Source organism: Corvus kubaryi, unplaced genomic scaffold, assembly GCF_017639235.1.
Source record: "Corvus kubaryi isolate FWS band 111438036 unplaced genomic scaffold, C.kubaryi_AGA036_p1.0 74, whole genome shotgun sequence".
Taxonomy (NCBI): Eukaryota; Metazoa; Chordata; class Aves; order Passeriformes; family Corvidae; genus Corvus; species Corvus kubaryi.
The window spans coordinates 9,401,797-9,413,490 of record NW_024582061.1 but is presented as its reverse complement, the minus strand read 5'-3'; positions in this window follow the sequence as shown (position 1 = coordinate 9,413,490).

Below are 11,694 nucleotides of genomic sequence, written 5' to 3'. Positions count from 1 at the left end.
GGGGGGAGCTGGGGGGCTTCTGGGGCATCGGGAACGCTTGAACTGCGGGAATGTTGTCGTGCTTTAGGCTGGGTGGTGGATCTCCTCCGCGACATTAAAGATGCGACAGAAACGGCGTGTGTTGGCTCCTCCTCTGTTGCTTTTTTCCCCAAACCGAAATACCGGGATTTTAAGCGCTGTCAGGCGTTGGAAATCAGCCCCCCAGCTGGTAGTAAGGCGCCTGGCAGAGCGGGAACCACGTGCTTGAGTTAGCCACACCGGGGCTTTAGAATTTACAGACTCTCGAATTAGCTATGTTACCAGAATGTATGAGATTTATTACTAGAATGTATTAGCTATATTACTAGAAAGTTTTAGCTGTCTTACATAGCTTTATATATATATATATATATATACTATAGATAGAGGTGTGCAGCTGTAGGAAAAACCAAGACTGAGCAAACATGCACCCCCCCTGGCAGGGAATGGAACAACTGGGATATGGAGAATGCTGAGGTATGCAATGATTTTTTTTGCCTGTCTTCACTGGCAAGTGTTCTGAGCACCCCACCAGTGTTGCAGAAGGAAAGGCAAGGATGGGGAGAATTTAACACCTGCTCTAGGAGAAGATGAGGTTTGAGCCTGTCTAAGGAACCCGAAGGTGCACAAATCCATAGGACATGATGGGGTGCGTGCACAGGACCTGAGGGAACTGGTGGATGAAGCCACTGTCCATCATGTTTGAGGAGCTGTGGCAGTCTGGTGAAGTTCCCACTGACTGGAAAAGGGCTTAGTTGGTCAGAGCATGGGGCTAAAAACCTTTGAGATGATGGCAAGCACTTTATAGACACTGTTAAAATCCTTGCCATTCTGTCTCAGAGGTAATATGTAGAGGTGATAATACAATGGGAAGATCAATAAATGGAAATACTCTGCAGAATTAGAAAAGTTCAGATTATTAACTATCCAGATAATACTGACAAGAAGAGAGTAATTAGTTCTGACACATGAGAACCCAAAAAATAGCCTTTATCTTGTAAAGGGCCTGGTAATGTTCTCCATGCACCACTTTCACACTCAGCTGAAATTCTTATTCTCTAGCACATTAAGTGCTAGCAAAAACAATGACTGGGAAGTTCTTACTTGCTGTAGGTTCAGGTAAATGCCTAGTTGGAGAAGATGATTAGATTCCTTTGTGCTGGCGGGGGCCACTGACTTCAGATAATTCCTTGCTTGTCTTTTGTTGGCTCTCAGCAACCCCATGCAACGCTACAGGCTGGGAGAAGAGTGACTGGAAAGCTGCCCAGGGAAAATCAGCCTCAGGCTGCTGGTTGAGGATGGCTGAACACGAGCCAGCTGTGCCCAGGTAGCCAAGAAGGCCAATGGCATCCTGGCCTGTGTCAGCAATAGTGTGGCCAGCAGGACCAGGGCAGGGACTGTCCCCCTGTAGTTGACACTGGTGATGCCACACCTCAAATCCTGTGTCCAGTTTTGGGTCCCTCACTACAAGAAAGACATTGAGGTGCTGGAGCATGTCCAGAGAAGTGCAATGGAAGTGGGGAAGGACCAGTTCACTTCTTTGAAATCTCTGAGATGCTGTGTTGTGTTAGCATCCTTCACTTTGCAAAGAACCAGTTAACTCTGTTACAGAGCTAATTTTTGCCATCTTGTTCTTAATTCATGTCTCCTGTACTTCTGGTTTCATTTCACAGGAATAGTCTATGGCTGCTGGGATGGTGAACCAGCATAAAGCTCCACAACATCAACTGTGGCTTTAGAATCCAACTCCCCCAGCCCCTCTCCAGTAAATTCCCTGGTGCTGGGACAATCACCTTGTGATGGCAGATGCTCTGTGCCCACTCCCTTCCAGAAGCACACCTCATACCAATACACCTCTTTTCTTATTATTGCTGTACTCTAAGGGTTTTGGTTCTTCATGAGGCCTAAGGGTGGGAAAAGCATTTGCTTTCAGTATACATCTAAGGGGTAGTCATGCCTAACTCTGTAGTGTCTGTAGGCAAGAGGGCAATGGTTATTTTCTGCAGTCCTTAATCCTGCTGTAGCTTTTATCTCTTGGATTAGTCAGAGCATTTAAATGAGTAGTTTTCCTTTTCCTTTGATGTGGTTTGTCACCCTCCTTCACATTTATTTTATTTCATTTGATCTTCTTGTTTTTCAGTATATCTATTTTTTTTTTTTATCTTGTCATCTTTTTCAGCTGAAAAGTAACTAGTTCCCTGTTTCCTCATCTCTCTCCACCCAGGGGTGTTTGGTGCTTGTGTGTTCCTTTCTTCTCCTCTCTTTCTCTGCTGTAATTTGTTGTTTAATTTTGTTTCTTTTTCATGGACCTCTTTATAAGTCCTCTGATAGGTGCATAGTTGTTTTTAATTGGTCTTTTTGCTTTATTAATCTTTTTTTAGACTTAATGCCCATCCTTCAAACACCAGACCAATTAATATGGAATATGCTTTCGTATTTTTCCATGCTAAATCATTTTGCTGATTTTACAGTGACCCAGGGGTTTGCAGACTATGGTGCTGACAGCTGCTTTTGTCCTTGACTTTAGACTCCATCAAACTCAGTTTCAATACTGGGATTATCTAAGACAACCCCAAACCCAGAATCAACTAGGAAAATCCTCTTTATTTTTAAAATACTATTGTGAGAATGCTATTTTTTGTGGCTTGTTAGTTTTGGCAATTACTCTTTTTACACAGCTTTTTTAGATAGGACACTATCCTAAGTCCAAAATCTCTCCATTCTCCACAGACAGTCATGCACAGACTTAATTTTCAACTAAGATAAAGGTCTTGGGAAGAAAGTTGTGCATCTCCCATAAAATTTAAATAATCCACACAAGGTGTGTAGGCACATAGTATCTTTTCCCCAAAGCTTATGGGTTGGTGTCAGTCACTCAATAAATACATTTTCTTGTGGCATAACCGAGAAAACTTTTGTGACTGTTTTGCTACCCTGCCATACTGTAATGGTCACATTATTTGTTCTGAGAACCATTCACTTAAAAGATTAAGGCAAAGCCAAGGGGAATCTCTCTGGGCTGTATAATGGGATACCAGTAATGTAACCAGGGAAAGTAGGAAGTGTTTGGGACTAAATCGTATTAGAAGACAGGCTAAGCCTAAGTAGAAGAAATGTGGATGCAGTTAGAGATTAAGGTGCTTAGTCTTTCCATTATAAATCATCAATCTGTGTGTGTGATTGTCTTCCTATAAATCATAAAGCCATTTATCTTAGCCTTGTAAGCAAATGATTTTTGCAGGCATTTTGAAAGCATTTGCACACAAAAAGTTCAGAACTGATAGTAAAGGCTTAGCTTCCATTATGATAAATAGAATAGTCATGAAAGGATCATTATTTTCATGGCAATGTGCTTGGATAAATAACACAGATTAGAACAAGAACTAACAAGAGATAATAATGAGAATAAGAATGTTTCTTTTTTCTAATTCAGTTGTTAAGGATGAATCCTTTATCCTGGCTGTCTGACTTACTATTCTGGATGATGCTGATGGAAAGGAAAAAACCATTCTCCTTTCAGAATATAAAAGCAAATGTGAAAGCTGGAAGTCCCTCTGCTTGCCAGTGCAGGTATATAAACTTCCTGGTGGTTGGAAGGAAATTACTTGGAGAGTTCAGGGGACTGCTATGTGAAATTAAAGTAAATATAAAATACTGGTACGAAAGGCCTGGGTGGAGCCTGGTGAGCACCCACACAGTTCTCTGGGCAGTAGTTGATGTCACTTACAGTGGTAGGCACCCCTCCACTTGTATTTTCCTGTTCTTCACTGGGCCTGTGGCTCCTTTGCCCTTCCTTATTCTCAAGTAGATGTGGACATAATCAAATTCAACCCTTACAGTATTGTGAGATCTAATTCTCAAAGAAAGGTAATATTATTCTGTAAGCCACAACTCTCTCTATGTCAATTGAATAGCAAATCACTCAGAGGCTTTGGAAACAATTATAAGAGTTTCCCAGCTGGATTACTCAACTGGAATAACTTTGAAGCAACTTATTAGTGACACCGTTGTCTTTTGTGTCCCATCAGTAAGAGTGCCAGGCTGAGGAATAACTACAGAGCTGACACATCGTGGGTGAGGGGTTTGCTTAAGTTTTCACTTCATGCCTGAGTTTTCACCTAGTATTTGATTCATATTCTTCCTTCAGAGAAGATCCTCATTCCATTGCAAAGTATCATTACTAAATGTAACTCAGTTTAAAACTCTGCTTCTATTTATGCCAGCATTTATTCCCTTGTTATGCAATACAAGGAATTCCTGACGCGCTCTCCTCCCGGTAAAGCCAAGTGATACGTGCATCAGCCGCGAGGTGGCAATACAAGAGCTTGAGATGCTGAATTTTGGTGCTATTCGTAGCCTTCGAGCCGGGAAAGCTTTGGGGTATTAGCTAAGTAAATATATTTACAGTGCTTCTGCGGAGTTTGGCTTTCTCTGCCAGTGTGTAATATGTGCTCCACATCTGCATAATTGACTTCTTGCAAAAGCCACGGGAGACTAAGCTGATTTTCTGGATCAATGATTGAAGCCTTTTATGTGGCTAAAAATTGATATCTGTGTTTCAGCGGCTTGGTAGTGGATGAGAGATGTTATGCAAGGAACTCAGCTGCTGTTAAAAGCAAAATATCTTAGGAAAGGGGATGCACTCGTAACATACAGCTGTCCCACTGTGAGTTTTCTCCTGGCTTTAACTTCTGACCTTCCTGAAGGCCAAAGAAACCTGAACACCTCGCATGTGTGGAATTCCCAGACGTGAGTGCTTCACAACATTGAAGTCTGCCTTTTTCACCCAGGTTTTTGATTCACTTCTCAGTATGTTGCTTTTCTGCCTTAAAAGAGCATTCAACACTAGTGTCAGGTGGAAATAGTTAATTTCCAGTCTTTTTCATCCTTTCCTGTTATTTTCAGGCATTAGGGAAAGTAGTAGTATCTCTGTACTTTCAAGGACTAGTTTTCCACCCACTGTAATGGAGAAAGAAAACGTCTTAAAATACTATTTTGACATTAGCTCTTTCAGTAGCAGTCAGTGCTACACTGACTGGTGGAGTTCTCTGTTTTCTCATTCAGATAAGATAGACTAAAAAGCTTCTAGCATATGAAATGGATTGTGGACTTGGCAGATGCCTCATGTCACTGTGCTCACCACAGTGTTTATTTGAACATGGAAAAGTCATGGATGCACATTTTGTTACTTCACATGAAAGTGCCAACAGCCTGCTACTGTCTTCTCCTGACATGGAAACAGTTTTCCTCTGAGTACATTATGGGAAATCTTACTTTCAATCAGACAAATCAGACAGTGAGGTCTGTTAGCAAATATGTCTTTCAAGTACATGCAAGTTTGTGGTTTAGTAAATAAATAGCAATGTAAGGAGAAGAACATGGTAGGAAGCCTTGAAAAAGTAAATAACTTCTGAGAAGGGAACTTCCCTAAAAAAGATTTGAGATAAAATTCAGAATTGGGTGTTCAGGCTGTCAGATATGCTGTGGGCACAGGTGCCAGGACTGCCTTGTATTTCAAATATCATAAAGCATGGGCAGTGATAGCCCCTCTCAGTTCAGATGCTTTGCTGGACCAGGGGCACTGGCACACGTGTGCCCTTGTCCCCTCAGAAATCAAGATTCAGAGCTATAAAAGCTTGAAGGAAACAGCTGGCTGATTTGCCCTCTGCACAGTGCTGACCATGGGATTTAACAGCTGACAGAAATTGCAGAAATGAGGTATCTGTATTTGGCAGGAGCAGATACACCACAGCCCAGGTGCCTTTCAAAAGTATCTCTAACCCTATCTGTTAACATCAAACAGCCTGCTTAGACAGTTGATAAACAAACTTTGTCTTCAAAGCTGATAACAACAGATTTCTCCTGAGAAAACATGCACAATCCCCAAACCCTCTTCTCTTTCTTGAGGTTGTTTGCATGCACGTCTCAGCTTTCTTGCTCAGATACTGCACAGCCTCAGGCTGTGCTCCTGGCAGGTTACATTTAAAAAAAGCTTTGAAAGTGAGCTTTGGGACATGATGTTTGAGGAACTGGATGGCTACTGCTTTTCCCTTGCAGCTTTCTCCAGTTATAATCACCAGCTTGTGGGCAAGATGCTGGATATAGATCCCGATGGGAGCTGTTTTTCTGGGATAACAAGTAACTGGTTGTACCAGCAGAAGGATAACTCAGCTCAGTGTTGAGTTGATAGGATAGTATTTCTGTCCACCTAAATTGTTGTGTAGTGTCAAATGACTAAGGTAATTTCACACTTTTATTAATCCATGGGTTTTGGACATTACCCTGACAACTATGATTGTACAGAATAGCATGTGCCTCTGGGAAGGGAGAATTTGAAAGGGAAAAGAGGAGCAGAATGTGACTGCTAGCCTGCAAGTACACTGCTAAAGAGAGAGGCACACACCATATGCTTTTCTTCCAGAAAAATAAATTATGACAGTGCTGTGTCTTCTCTTATCATGTGGTTTGTTTTTCTCATGTTTTTCTTGAAATGGATACTAAGCATTTGTTGTATTGCTAATTTCTGATTCTGATTTAAGGTATTTAATATATATTTCAACTAAAAAGAAGGAGCCTGGTGACCACTTAAGCAAAACATGAAATGTTGTTCCTTGATGTAGACAACAGTGTCAGTGTTCATTCCAGGTTGGTGGTTGTTTTCCATATATGTTATATACATGTATATATAGCTGTTATTGATGTTCACAGATGATTAATTTGATGGGTTTGTGGTCTGAAAGCTAATAGTTTTTATATTCCTGCTCTGTTCCTGGAAGGGAGAAGCTTGCTCCTTCTTGCCAGGAATCACCAGTCAATGCGCTTGGTTCAGGCTGTTCATGTCTTGGGTATTGTTCTGTGATAAGGGAGAGTTAGAGAGTGGGATTCTGCCTGAAATCTTTTAGGCCTGTGGGAGTTTCCCCAACACATCACAGACTTCTTCAAATACATGATAAGGCAAGCTGCAAATACTGATAAAAGATAGAGAAAAATGTTCGTTTTTCACAAGAGAGGGGAATTACCAACTGGAATTCTTTACAACGTTAAGCTCAGTGCTATTTGAAATACTTCTAAACAATGCGGGCAAGTCGTTGGTTAGTGAATGGTTGTTGAGGAGGAGATGATATCAGCTCCCAAAGACATTTCAAGATACTCTCACCTAATCACATTTAGAGGTTTGCTGTGTATCGAGGTGCTATCAAATCTCGTCTGGCTTCTGAGGCATCATGGAGTTATCAGAATAAGGGCTGCATGGAATTCAGGAAGAGAAACCTTAAAATGAATGTTTTTGCTAGGTTTGTGAGAAAAAAAATCTTTGTTTCTAAAGCAGCGTCCACTTAAGAGAAAAGAACATTTGTTCCTTCTGTTACCAGACCCAGTTACAAACAGGGGAATGATGTTGGGTTTGATGTGCCCAAATGCATTTATAGTTTAAATACAAAGTAAAGCAGGAGTTGGTACAATATGAAGAATATTGAATATGAAGAAACAAGCCCTCACTGCCTTGCCCAGCCTGCCTTGGAGCCTCCCCACCTTAACCAAGGTCCAGCACCCTGTTTCAGCTCAGCCCAGGGCATCTGTCCTGGCTACTTTATAAGGGAGCCCTGCCTGGCCTCGTTTTGCTCCTGTTGCACCCCCTGGTCCTGGCTCACCCCTCGATGTACCCAGTGTGGCTGAGCCCCTTGCAGAGGTCTGTTGGATGGGGGGGTTGCCCTCAGCCCCCTGCTTGTCCCCTCTCCTGGGGCAGCCTGAATGTGGCACTATGGGATTATGTCTAGGAAAGGCAGGTCTGTCACTGGATCACAGGATGTCTGGGGATGCCAGGTGTCTCAGAAGGGTGGGCTTTATTTTCTGTCTTTCCTGAAAAGTGCCTACCTTCACCTGCAGCTCTCGGCATGAGCCCTTTCCTAAATCTCAGCCCTTGCCCTTAAGAGGCAGCCATTTGTCCCCTGCCTGCAGCTGTCCACAAGGTCAGCTCCATTGCAGCTGGGATCATTAACAGTGCAAGGACACGTCAGCACTTCTGTGTGACACTGGTAAAAATCGATAGTCCAGAATCTTCAAGTTTATAAGAAGCGGTGGCTTTTGCTGGCTGTGAGCTGCAGTGAGTGTCTGGGTGAAGTGTCTGTCAGCCCAGAAGTGTTGTTTTAGCTGTGAAATTATGATGTTGGGCAGGTAAAACCAGCAGAGATGGAAGAGCAGCCTGAAACACCAGTTTCTCCGTGGTGATTCAAACAATGCCAGGAGTGAACTGGACACTGCTAAGGAGCATTAGATCAGCCTAATGCTCTTTCTCATTATCAGCTGACAGTATGTCTGTGGTCCCCCATGTCCCCAGAGATGTTAGGTGGCGGGGTCTGCCCCATTACTTGCCTTCCCTTTGCCAATCCACCACTGCAGCAGCTGCAGGCTGGGAGACGTCCATGGAAATTGAAGCTGGTCAGTCATGATTTGGGTACTGGAGACTTAGAGATTTCCTCAACCTGTTGGAATGGATCTGGCCATGGTCAGTCTTCCTTATTTCTGTGGGACTCCAGTGACCTGAAAACTAGGCAAACAATGGCCCTGTATATCCTGTCTACAATTGCTTAATTGTCCTTGCAAATAAGGAGAGTGAGGGTTCCTCAGTGCTGTATCGTAGCATTATGGCTAACTATGGGATACCGTAAGCTGTTTACATTGCTTAACTTTAATGTTAAACAAGACAAGCTATTTCAGAGCCCAGGATAACTCCCTGCTGCCAAATAGAAGGGAAGAAGTCCAGGTGCAGCTGTGTAAGCACTTTAAATTTTTGTCTGTGTGTGAACCTGAAATAACCCTGAGGAATTCATTACTCAATCTTTATCATGAGCACACAAACAAACATGTTCTCTATAAATAGCAGTTTCATGAACAGTGGTGGGTAAAGGAGCCTCTTGCATGTGTGGCCTTGATATTATGTTTATGTACAACCAGTGGATCATTTTTAACATTTATTAACACTAACATTTTAACATTTATTAGGGTTAACCATGATTGCTATATAACCTATACTATATATTACTGTATAAACTATGATTATATGACAGGTTATACCTCTACACATGTGATGTGATTATTTTTAAACTGTATATAAGAATATAATGTTATAAGAATATAAGAATAATGTATATATATACACATATACATAAATACAACCCTGCAGTCCTGTTAAAGTACACAGAAACTCATGTGAAGAAGGAGGAGCAAAATGCAGGGAAGTCACCCTGGCTGTTGGAGACTTTCCCAGCTGGCCAAAACTGATGCAGCTGGCTCTTGCTATCTGTCTTCCACAGAATTAGATTATGGCCTGCTGATATTTGTTTGGTCAAATGCATTTGAATAAAGAGGAAGAGCAGAGGTAACTTCAGAAGCCAACTTTTTAAAATAAACCAAAACAAAAGGCCCAGAAGTGTGGTCCCTACACTCAGCACAGGCAGCTTTGGCAGCTTCTTTGATGGTACTTCGAGTGCTACAGAAAGCTCAGTAATCCAGAGCAGCTGCTGGTTACCTCCAAAATACATTGAGATATTTACTAGGGACTGACAAACAATTTAAATCTTCCTTTTCTCTTTTTGTGACTTGCCGTGTTTGGTTCTTGGGAGCTTTCCATCCCATGTGCCCTGCCACAAAAGCTTCAGAAAAGCTCTCTCTTCCCAACTGCAAGAAATGGAGATGTTCAGAGCCATGTGCCCTCCACAAAGGTATTGTTTCAGCTTAAGCTGTTGACAAGTCCTGGGAACTAGCAAGTTTAGAGCTGGAGAATGGGAAGAGTCCAGAAGAGTCAAGTCAAATGGGGAGAAACAGCTGGAGAAAAAATATTTCAGAGAAACTATCTTTACCTGCAAAATTTAAGAAAAGTGGTCTTTGACCAGGTTTGCTTCAGCCTTTTGTAACAATGGTATTTTCTTGATGTGGCTACTGTCCTATAAAAAAACCCCAAACCCACAACATTTAAACCCAAAGGAAAATCTTTCTGTTCACTGTGGTCCCTTGCCTGAATACCTGTGTAAGACAGCATTTTTGTCTCAGGGTAAAAAAGGTACTCCTGCTTTCTTCTTGAAGCCCAGTTTCAGTGTTGATCTGAGGGATGGTTAGCAAGTCAGAATCACAGAATACATTGAGAAATGATCAGGATAAAAAAGATTTAAATGCAGCCATTGAAAGGTAAGTGGTAAATCCATTAAATGCAATCAGAATTATTAGACTATCAATCAGTTACAAAAACTTCAGTGACACACCAGCTCAAGAAAATGTGCAGCAGCTACTGGGACAAAGTACTTAGGAAGGTAGGCAGTCATTAGCCATGAGTTGTGCCTGTTCCCCGTGTGCTACATGATATAGATGTTTTATCATAGTGACATTTCTACTTCATTTATTTTATTTGAAGCAGATAAGTCACTGTATTTCACAGGCAGCAGTTTTTTTCATAAGGCAGCAATTTAACAGTTGAAAGCCTTTTCGCTTTTTGCACATTTGTACTCCACTCCTTCCAGTTTGCATAGAGGTTTCCATGTCAGCATTTTCCTTTCAGATTATTTATTATTTCTGTTCCCTGCTTGGTACATTGTAGTGTGGCCCTTGTGTCCTTTAGTGCTTACCTAAAGGACTATGACTGCTATGTGCAGATACTGGGAGAAGGAAAGACTTAGGGTGGGTGGGTGGGTGGGAGGCTTTTACTGGAGAAATGAAGATGTTGTGTCACTGTGTTAGCCATGACATGTGAAAGGCAGCAGCAGGACAGGTCCAGAACCCCTGGAGAGCCTCCACAGGATGACCATAGCCCAAGAAATTGCCACTGGCTCAGCTGAGACCCCTCAGGACTCTCAGGAGGCTCCTGCAGCTGGGCAGCTGCTCAGTGGTGCTGGGATGTGGCCACCCTGCTCCTTCCCACGCTGGTGCCCCGTGGGTGGGGGTGAGTTCCAGCCTGCACTAGCCGTCCGTCTGTTCTGTTGCTCCTGCCATCCCAGATGTGCAGCTGGGGGCTAAGGGGGCTCCTGCTCCAGGGCTGCAGTCCTGGGGGGCTGGATGGCCATCTCTGACCTAGGCAGAGCTTCAGCTTGTCCTTGGGACTACCACATGCCGCACAAACAGAAGCCCAAGTCCCTTTTTTGTATTTTTTCTTTATTTTTTCTTCCCATAATGGTTGAGTTGTACCAGGAATTAATTTAGCTTTGGCACGTATAACTTCCAGTGTGTTTATAATGGGTTTCCTTTGTGCTCAGCAGCTTGATTTTTGTTTGGTTGTTTAATACTACCTGATCTTTTGCACTGTGATGGGTGATTAATCTTTACCAGTCATATTACTAAGCAGTTCCTACACAGTATGAATTCAAAAGTCTGCACTTTCCATTCTCTCTTGATAGCCTGAGCACATAATACATTTCATTTCTAATTATGTATGTTAGGGTGAATTATGGGCTATTACTCAAAATAAATTGTTCTTTGATGTCAGTTCAGCATATGAAGGGCCAGTTGTAATTATACCAAGTTAAAACAGAACTTAGTGCTATTGTGCCTCATCCAAAATAATTCTGTGGTTTTTTAAAATAGAATCAAATCAGCGATTTTCCATTGTTTATCAGCTCAATGCAGCCATTATGAAAAGAATTTTTTCCTTTGTAGATTTGAGCTAAGAATGCAAGTGGTATGTGAATGGCA